This window comes from Triticum aestivum, chromosome 7B, assembly GCF_018294505.1.
Source record: "Triticum aestivum cultivar Chinese Spring chromosome 7B, IWGSC CS RefSeq v2.1, whole genome shotgun sequence".
NCBI lineage: Eukaryota > Viridiplantae > Streptophyta > Magnoliopsida > Poales > Poaceae > Triticum > Triticum aestivum.
This window is the reverse complement of record NC_057813.1, coordinates 590,145,780-590,157,166: the sequence shown is the minus strand read 5'-3', so window position 1 is coordinate 590,157,166 and position 11,387 is coordinate 590,145,780.

The following is an 11,387-nucleotide window of genomic DNA, read 5'->3' as shown; positions in this document are numbered from 1 at the left end:
CCCCTCCTCCTCCCCCCCTTTATAGACGGAGGAGGGGGGCACCCCACGACACACAAGTTGATCTTCGTGATCGTTCCTTAGCCGTGTGCGGTGCCCCCCTCCACCATATTCCACCTCGATCATGTCGGTGAGGTGCTTAGGCGAAGCCCTGCATCGGTAGAACATCATCATCGTCACCACTCCGTCGTGCTGGCGGAACTCATCCCCGACACCCTGCTGGATCGGAGTCCGGGGATCGTCATCGAGCTGAACGTGTGCTGAACTCGGAGGTGTTGTACGTTCGGTACTTGGATCGGTCAGATCGAGAAGACGTACGACTACATCAACCGCGTTGTTCTAACGCTTCCGCTTTTGGTCTACGAGGGTACATGGACAACACTCTCCCCTCTCGTTGCTATGCATCACCATGATCCTTGCGTGTGCGTAGGAATTTTTTTGAAATTACTACATTCCCCAACAGTGGCATCAGAGCCTAGGTTTTATGCGTAGATGTTATATGCACGAGTAGAACACAAGTGAGTTGTGGGCGATACAAGTCATACTGCTTATCAGCATGTCATACTTTGGTTCGGCGGTATTGTTGGATGAAGCGGCCCGGACTGACATTACGCATACGCTTACGTGAGACTGGTTCTAGCGACGTGCTTTGCACACAGGTGGCTGGCGAGTGTCTGTTTCTCCAACTTTAGTTGAATCGAGTGTGGCTACGCCCGGTCCTTGCGAAGGTTAAAATAGCACTAACTTGACGAACTATCGTTGTGGTTTTGATACGTAGGCAAGAACGGTTCTTGCTCAGCCCGTAGCAGCCACGTAAAATTTGCAACAATAAAGTAGAGGACATCAAACTTGTTTTTGCAGGGCATGTTGTGATGTGATATGGTCAAGTCGTGATGATATATTTTATTGTATGAGATGATCATGTTTTGTAACCGAAGTTATCGGCAACTGGAGGAGCCATATGGTTGTTGCTTTATTGTATGAAATGCAAAACGCCTTGTAATAGCTTTACTTTATCACTAAGCGGTAGCGATAGTCGTAGAAGCAATAGATGGTGTAAACGACAAGATGCTACGATGGAGATCAAGGTGTCGCTCCGGTGATGATGGTGATCACGATGGTGCTTCGGAGATGGAGATCACAAGCACAAGATGATGATGGCCATATCATATCACTTATATTGATTGCATGTGATGTTTATCCTTTATGCATCTTATCTTGCTTTGATTGACGGTAGCATTTTAAGATGATCTCTCACTAATTATCAAGAAGTGTTCTCCCTGAGTATGCACCATTGCGAAAGTTCTTCGTGCTGAGACACCACGTGATGATCGGGTGTGATAGGCTCTACGTTCAAATACAACAGGTGCAAAACAGTTGCACACGCGGAATACTCAGGTTAAACTTGACGAGCCTAGCATATACAGATATGGCCTCGGAACACGGAGACCGAAAGGTCAAGCGTGAATCATATAGTAGATATGATCAACATAGTGATGTTCACCATTGAAAACTACTCCATCTCACGTGATGATCGGACATGGTTTAGTTGATTTGGATCACGTGATCACTTAGATGACTAGAGAGATGTCTGTCTAAGTGGGAGTTCTTAAGTAATATGATTAATTGAACTTAAATTTATCATGAACTTAGTACCTGATAGTATTTTGCTTGTCTATGTTTGTTGTAGATAGATGGCTCGTGCTATTGTTCCATTGAATTTTAATGCGTTCCTTGAGAAAGCTAAGTTGAAAGATGATGGTAGCAATTACACGGACTGGGTCCGTAACCTGAGGATTATCCTCATTGTTGCACAGAAGAATTACATCCTGGAAGCACCGCTAGGTGCCAGGCCTACTGCAGATGCAACTGACGATGTTAAGAACGTCTGGCAGAGCAAAGCTGATGACTACTCGATAGTTCAGTGTGCCATTCTTTACGGCTTGGAACCGGGTCTTCAACGATGTTTTAAATGTCATGGAGCATATGAGATGTTCCAGGAGTTGAAGTTAATATTTCAAGCAAATGCCCGGATTGAGAGATATGAAGTCTCCAATAAGTTCTATAGCTGTAAGATGGAGGAGAATAGTTCTGTCAGTGAGCACATACTCAAAATGTCTGGGTATAATAATCACTTGATTCAACTGGGAGTTAATCTTCCTGATGATAGTGTCATTGACAAAATTCTTCAATCACTGCCACCAAGCTACAAGAGCTTCATGATGAACTATAATATGCAAGGGATGGACAAGACTATTCCCGAGCTCTTTGCAATGCTAAAGGCTGCGGAGGTAGAAATCAAGAAGGAGCATCAAGTGTTGATGGTCAATAAGACCACCAGTTTCAAAAAAAGGGCAAAGGGAAGAAGAAGGGGAACTTCAAGAAGAACAGCAAACAAGTTGCTGCTCAAGAGAGAAGAAACCCAAATCTGGACCTAAGCCTGAGACTGAGTGCTTCTACTGCAAGTAGACTGGACACTGGAAACGGAATTACCCCAAGTATTTGGCGGATAAGAAGGATGGCAAAGTGAACAAAGGTATATGTGATATACATGTTATTGATGTGTACCTTACTAATGCTCGCAGTAGCACCTGGGTATTTGATACTGGTTCTGTTGCTAATATTTGCAACTCGAAGCAGGGACTATGGATTAAGCGAAGATTGGCTAAGGACGAGGTGACGATGCGCGTGGTAAATGGTTCCAAAGTCGATATGATCGCGGTCAACACGCTACCTCTACATCTACCATCGGGATTAGTTTTAGACCTAAATAATTGTTATTTGGTGCCAGCGTTGAGCATGAACATTATATCTGGATCTTGTTTGATGCGAGACGGTTATTCATTTAAATCAGAGAATAAGGGTTGTTCTATTTATATGAGTAATATCTTTTATGGTCATGCACCCTTGAAGAGTGGCCTATTTTTATTGAATCTCGATAGTAGTGATACACATATTCATAATGTTGAAGCCAAAAGATGCAGAGTTGATAATGATAGTGCAACTTATTTGTGGCACTGCCGTTTAGGTCATATCGGTGTAAAGCGCATGAAGAAACTCCATACTGATGGACTTTTGGAATCACTTGATTATGAATCACTTGGTACTTGTGAACCGTGCCTCATGGGCAAGATGACTAAAACGCCGTTCTCCAGAACTATGGAGCGAGCAACTGATTTATTGGAAATCATACATACTGATGTATGTGGTCCAATGAATATTGAAGCTCGCGGTGGGTATCGTTATTTTCTCACCTTCACAGATGATTTGAGCAGATATGGGTGTATCTACTTGATGAAACACAAGTCTGAAACATTTGAAGAATTTCAGAGTGAAGTGGAAAATCATCGTAACAAGAAAATAAAATTTCTATGATCTGATCGTGGAGGAGAATATTTGAGTTACGAGTTTGGTCTACATTTGAAACAATGCGGAATAGTTTCGCAACTCACGCCACCCGGAACACCATAACGAAATGGTGTGTCCGAACATCGTAATCGTACTTTATTAGATATAGTGCGATCTATGATGTCTCTTACTGATTTACCGCTATCGTTTTGGGGTTATGCTTTAGAGACGGCCGCATTCACGTTAAATAGGGCACCATCAAAATCCGTTGAGACGACGCCTTATGAACTGTGGTTTGGCAAGAAACCAAAGTTGTCATTTCTTAAAGTTTGGGGCTGCGATGCTTATGTGAAGAAACTTCAACCAGATAAGCTCGAACCCAAATCGGAGAAATGTGTCTTCATAGGATACCCAAAAGAGACTATTGGGTACACCTTCTATCACAGATCTGAAGGCAAGATTTTCGTTGCTAAATTTGGATCCTTTCTAGAGAAGGAGTTTCTCTCGAAAGAAGTGAGTGGGAGGAAAGTAGAACTTGATGAGGTAACTGTACCTGCTCCCTTGTTGGAAAGTAGTTCATCACAAGAACTGATTCCTGTGACAACTACACCAATCAGTGAGGAAGCTAATGATATTGATCATGAAACTTCAGATCAAGTTACTACTGAACCTCGTAGGTCTACCAGAGTAAGATCCGCACCATAGTGGTACGGTAATCCTATTCTGGAAGTCATGTTACTTAACCATGGCGAACCTACGAACTATGAGGAAGCAATGATGAGCCCAGATTCCACGAAATGGCTTGATGCCATGAAATCTGAGATGGGATACATGTATGAGAACAAAGTATGGACTTTGGTTGACTTGCCCGATGATCGGCAAGCCATCGAGAATAAATGGATCTTCAAGAAGAAGACTGACGCTGATGGTAATGTAACTGTCTACAAAGCTCGACTTGTTGCGAAAGGTTTTCGACAAGTTCAAGGGGTTGACTACGATGAGACTTTCTCACCCATAGCGATGCTTAAGTCTGTCCGAATCATGTCAGCAATTGCTGCATTTTATGATTATGAAATTTGGCAAATGGATGTTAAAACTGCATTCCTGAATGGATTTCTGGAAGAAGAGTTGTATATAATGCAACCGAAAGGTTTTGTCGATCCAAAAGGTGCTAACAAAGTGTGCAAGCTCCAGCTTTCCATTTATGGACTAGTGCAAGCATCTCGGAGTTGGAATAAATGCTTTGATAGTGTGATCAAAGCATATGGTTTTATACAGACTTTTGGAGAAGCCTGTATTTACAAGAAAGTGAGTGGGAGCTCTATAGCATTTCTGATATTATATGTAGATGACATATTGTTAATCGAAAATGATATAGAATTTCTGGATAGCATAAAGGGATACTTGAATAAAAGTATTTCAATGAAAGACCTCGGTGAAGCTGCTTACATATTGGGCATCAAGATCTATAGAGATAGATCAAGACGCTTAATTGGACTTTCACAAAGCACATACCTTGATAAAGTTTTGAAAAAGTTCAAAATGGATCAGGCAAAGAAAGGGTTCTTGCCTGTATTACAAGGTGTGAAGTTGAGTCAGACTCAATGCCCGACCACAGCAGAAGATAGAGAGAAAATGAAAGATGTTCCTTATGCTTCAGCCATAGGCTCTATCATGTATGCAATGTTGTGTACCAGACCTGACGTATGCTTAGCAATAAGCTTGGCAGGTAGGTACCAAAGTAATCCAGGAGTGGATCACTGGACAGCGGTCAAGAACATCCTGAAATACCTGAAAAGGACTAAGGATATGTTTCTCGTTTATGGAGGTGACAAAGAGCTAGTCGTAAATGGTTACGTCTATGCAAGCTTTGACACTGATCCGGACGATTCTAAATCGCAAACCAGATACGTGTTTTTATTAAACGGTGGAGCTATAAGTTGGTGCAGTTCTAAACAAAGCATCGTGGTGGGATCTACATGCGAAGCAGAGTACATAGCTGCTTCGGAAGCAGCAAATGAAGGAGTCTGGATGAAGGAGTTCATTTCCGATCTAGGTGTCATACCTAGTGCATCGGGACCAATGAAGATCTTCTGTGACAATACTGGTGCAATTGCCTTGGCAAAGGAATCCAGATTTCACAAGAGGACCAAGCACATCAAGAGACGCTTCAATTTCATCCGGGACCAAGTCCAGGTGGGAGACATAGAGATTTGCAAGATACATACGGATCTGAATGTTGCAGACCCGTTGACTAAGCCTCTTCCACGAGCAAAACATGATCAGCACCAAGACTCCATGGGTGTTAGAATCATTACTGTGTAATCTAGATTATTGACTCTAGTGCAAGTGGCAGACTGAAGGAAATATGCCCTAGAGGCAATAATAAAGTTATTATTTATTTCCTCATATCATGATAAATGTTTATTATTCATGCTAGAATTGTATTAACCGGAAACATAATACATGTGTGAATACATAGACAAACTTAACGTCACTAGTATGCCTCTACTTGACTAGCTCATTAATCAAAGATGGTTGTGTTTCCTAACCATAGACATGTGTTGTCATTTGATTAACGGGATCACATCATTAGGAGAATGATGTGATTGACCTGACCCATTCCGTTAGCTTAGCACTTGATCGTTTAGTATGTTGCTATTGCTTTCTTCATGACTTATACAAAGTTCCTATAACTATGAGATTATGCAACTCCCGTTTACCGGAGGAACACTTTGTGTGCTACCAAACGTCACAACGTAACTGGGTGATTATAAAGGAGCTCTACAGGTGTCTCTAAAGGTATATGTTGAGTTGGCGTATTTCGAGATTAGGTTTTGTCACTCCGATTGTCGGAGAGGTATCTCTGGGCCCTCTCGGTAATGCACATCACTATAAGCCTTGCAAGCAATGTAGCTAATGAGTTAGTTACGGAATGATGTATTACGTAACGAGTAAAGAGACTTGCCGGTAACGAGATTGAACTATGTATTGAGATACCAACGATCGAATCTCGGATAAGTAACATACCGATGACAAAGGGAACAACGTATATTGTTATGCGCTTTGACCAATAAAGATCTTCGTAGAATATGTAGGAGCCAATATGAGCATCCAGGTTCCGCTATTGGTTATTGACCGGAAACAGTTCTAGGTCATGTCTACATAGTTCTCGAACCCGTAGGGTCCGCACGCTTAACGTTACGATGGCAGTTATATTATGAGTTTATGAGTTTTGATGTACCGAAGGTTGTTCGGAGTCCAGAAGTGATCACGTACATGACGAGGAGTCTCGAAATGGTCGAGACATAAAGATTGATATATTGGACGACTATATTCGGACACCGGAATAGTTCCGGAAGTTATCGGATATATATCGGAGTACCGGGGGTTACCGGAACCCCCCCCCCCCCCTGGGAACTAATGGGCCTTGTTGGGCCCTAGTGGAGAGAGAGGGGCCGGCCAGGGCAAGAGGCGCGCCCCCTTCCCTTGAGTCCGAATAGGACAAGGAAGGGGGGGCGGCGCCCCCCTTGCCTTTCCCCTCTCCCACTCCTTCCTTCCCCCTCCTTCTTGGACTAGGAAAGGAAGGGGCAAACCTTCTTGGAGTAGGTTTCCCCCTCCTAGGGCGCGCCACCCCCTTGGCCGGACCCCTCCTCCCCCCTCCCTTTATATACGGAGGAGGGGGAACCCCATGACACACAAGTTGATCTTCGTGATCGTTCCTTAGCCGTGTGCGGTGCCCCCTCCACCATATTCCACCTCGGTCATATCATTGAGGTGCTTAGGCGAAGCCCTGCATCAGTAGAACATCATCATCGTCACCACACCGTCGTGCTGGCGTTACTCATCCCCGACACCCAGCTGGATCGAAGTCCGGGGATCGTCATTGAGCTGAACGTGTGCTGAACTCGGAGGTGACGTACGTTCGGTACTTGGATCGGTCGGATCGAGAAGACTATGACTACATCAACCGCGTTGTTCTAACGCTTTCGCTTTCGGTCTACGAGGGTACGTGGACAACACTCTCCCATTCGTTGCTATGCATCACCATGATCCTTGCGTGTGCGTAGGAATTTTTTTGAAATTACTACGTTCCCCAACACGAAGAGCCTGAGGAAGCCAAGAGACGCTTGAGCCTCACAATGTCCTGGTCAGTGAGTGACGGAGTCGAGGAAGAGCCAGGAGTCCCACTAGAAGAGGAGCGCCTCTAGTCTCGCTTCTTCTCACGGCAATCAGACTCTGGGTGACCTGGCCGAGAGCAGTAGCCACAAAAGGTGTCATGGCGCGACCGACCCCTCTCAGCATAAGAAGGGCGACCCACCCCCCTGAAGATGTAGGTAGGAGCGGTGGAGCGGTGAGCCAAGCAGACACAGGAGCCCGAGCAGCCAACACAGACGGAACCACCAGCAACCCGGCAGAGCGAAGGCGGGTCTCCTCAACACGAAGCTCGGCAAGCACCTCCGAGATAGGAACACAACCACGAGCAAGCAAGTGAGCACGTCGGGGTTCAAACTCCGTGCGGAGACGTGATAGGAACAAATGAACCCTCTGAAACTCCAGGTCAGACCTTGTAGTCTGACAGCAACGGCAAGTTCCACAAACAATTGTCCGCAGAGAGTCAAGCTGACACCAGATGGTAGAGCACTGTGAGTAGAACTCATCAACAGAAGAGTCACCCTGCTGAAGAGCATGCTCCTGACGCACCACAGATAGGTATAGAGCATCTCCAGAGGGTTGATAGCGCTGACAAAGATACACATCGCTGCAACAGTGTTGAGGCCCATGAACTCCGATGCAAACTGAGGGAGGACACTCGCAGTGAGAACAGCAGCAGCTCGAGCATCATCATTGCACCACTGAGTGTAAGCAGACAAATCATCCTGGTAGACAAAAAGGGCATCAGAATAGGTGGATACCTGCTGATCATAAGCATCAACTACAGCATCATCAAGTGCCTTGGCTGCATCCCGATCAGCCTGAGAAGCATCAGCAGCAAGCACTGGTGGGACCAGCGGGGTAAGAGCCATCGGAGCAACAGGGCAGGGCGGACAGGGTACCTCGCCAGAGAGAACGCCCCACAGCAGAAGGCCGCGCATGTGAATACGCATGAAACCCACAAACTCAGCATAGTTGGTGCCATCGAAGATCACCGAGCACCGAGGGAGAGGGACGTAGCCCGAAGAAGACATGAGAAAAGCTCCCGTCTGCTATTCGCTTTGTTTTTTGGTCAACGGACCCCCGACTCGATCTGGATCGAGGGGATCGCTCGAATCATGCAGCGAACGAGGCCACAAAGAGCACCCACGGCCAGGGAAGTAGGGGCGGAGACACGAACCCCAACGTGAACTGGATCGAGAGGACGCTTGAAGCAGGGAGTTGGAGGAGGACCGGTGCTGGACCGGGCGGCGGCCACGGGAGATGGAACGGAGGCGGTGGAGGCGCTAGCCTTGAGCTGACAAGGAGAAGCAGAGGAGGCCGGCCTCCCGCACGAATCTGCCAGAGAAGCAGAGAAGCCTCGGGCTGCAGCCAAATCGAGCACGAGAGCACCTGCTCGAGAGGAGACGGACAGCGGGATGCCGGTCCTGACGAGGACGAGACGAAGAAGATGACAGTCGGAGACTAGAGACGGAGCCTAGCGGCGGCGGCGACAAGGATGGAGCATGCACGGAGTTGCATCGTGCGGGGGAGAGGCTAACCTAGCATGTGATACCATGTTAGATAAACAACAACTGGTATTTCCTGAGGGCCAAAGGCCATTATATATACAGATCTGGTAAAGTGCAAAATAAAACCTTATACAATGGGGATATACCGAAAAGAGACTATGCACATCTAACATAATCAACTACAAATTTGGGTTGACTGTAATACCACGATAGCTTCCATTTTTATCCAAACTGTGCGAGGTATTATCGTAATCAGTCCATATAGTCTTATGGCTGCTTTAGATTGAACTTAACAGATGGATTTCTTTTCAAACCGTCTATGGTTGCTCCCTATGGCTTGTATTTTTGCTCTAAGACAGTTGTAAACCACATCTGTCTTATTTGATCTCCTTATCATCTTCACGTGGCGGCTGGTTCGCCTCCGCCACCTCCAATACAAGAATGCCTTCCCCCTACCTGATTCCTCACTTCAGGTGGGACGCTCGTGAGGGTCAATAGCACCTCCAACAGACAAAGCAGTCGCTGCACACCTGCAGGTCACACTTCATAGTTCGTCCACGTTGTAGCCAGAAATAAAATGATGGGTGTGCACACTCTAATATTTTTCTACCTAATCCAAGTGTCATACAATATTTGGCAAAAGAATAACATAAATAACATATAAATAGCGCAGTGGGCAACATTTTTCTCTCCCTCTCTCTGAAGCTCCTGTGTGCGCCTATGTGGGCCATTGGGGCTGCTTTAGAGGATTGATTGAGCCGATTTCTTATATCACTAGAAAATAGAAACTAAAATTTTGGGTGTGCCACGGGCCCACGGCCCAAGGCACAACCTCTAGTTATGCCTCTGTCCACCTGCATCTCCCACATTGCCCGAGATTCTTGAGGTTTGGTACAGCGATCCCTGATAGCATCTGGCAATATTCTTGTTGCCCACAAATTAAGTTTCCTGCTACATTCTATTCCTATGTATTCTTGTGGTCTCAACATGTGAAACTTTGCATCAACTTTGATGGATGTCTTTCCTATGCTTGCACAACTAACAATGTAGAACACTTTCCTCATTCTTATGAACTCTGTAGCACTATCAGTACTGATTAGAGCAACTCCAAAGGGGTGATCTGTTTTGTCCGCCTGTGTCTGTTTGGGTCGACGCGGACAAAAAAGACTGCCCAATACAGAGACCCATTTTCATTTTGCGTCCATTTTGTGTCCGCGCGGATCCATTTTCGTCTCAAATTTGGGTTGCATTTGGGTCGCCGGTGGATATAAAGCGGACGTTTTCTCTACTCTCCTCGTCCGTTTCTGCCCACTACATGTGCCGCGTGGCCCACATGTCATCCAACCACCGATCCATCACACCCATCTCTCTCATCCTTTTCCTCTCTCCTCATCCATGCCACACCGTGAGCGCCTCGCCGGCCTCCTCCCATGGCATCTTCGTCGACCCCGCTCCTCGCCGTGGCTTCGCCCTGCTGCGCCCGGCGTCGACTCGCCATGGCCTCGCCTCGCCGCTCCCAGCCGCGCCCCGCTGCTGCGTCCGGTCGCGCCTAGCGTCGCCTCGCCGCGCCCTACCGTGCCCACCCGTGCCCGTCCTCAACTCGCCGTGGCCTCGCCTCGCTGTGCTCGGCTGCGCCCGGCCGCGCCCATCCTCGACTCGCCTCGCCCCGGCCGTGCCCGGCCCCGCCGTGACAGCGCCGAGTCCGTGAACGCCGGGTACCACGCCGGCGCGGCGACGAACGGCGGCACGTCGTCGGGCCCGAGCTCCACGGAGAGCCTCCCCCGGAGCGCGCTCCCGTCCGCCAGTGGCAGCGCAACCCGCCCCGCGGAGACCTCGCCGTACACCACGTCCACCGCGCACATCTGCGTGAAGAACATTGCCGCGGCCACGCCGGCCTCACTCGCCACGCACCGCGCCCACGGCAGGTGCGAGTCGTACACAAGCACCCAGACGTCGTCGGCGAGGAGGAGGAGCTGCGCGAGCGTGTTAGAGCCGTGCATGCATGCTAGTGCTGCCGCGCCCGGCTGCTAGCTAGCTAGCTAACCGCGGCCAGCCGCACGCGGCACTCGGAGAGCAGGCGGGCGCGACCCCGAGCATGCAACATGGAGCACATGCGGGCGCGGGGACGGAGTAAGCGGCGGGGCGGAGGGTGGGGCTTGCGCGGCGAGCGGCGGCCGGGAGCTCGCGTGCGAGGAGGCGGAGCTCGCGGGCGAGGCGGCTGAGGCGAGCTCGCGGGCGCGGGGGCGGGGCGAGGTGGCGCGGGAGCACGCCCACCAAGTGTTCGATTGAATGCCGACACGGACATGCAAAAAATGCGTCTGCCTCCCGTTGGGCGCATTAGCCGACCCAAACGAAAAAACGGACGCGGACACGCGG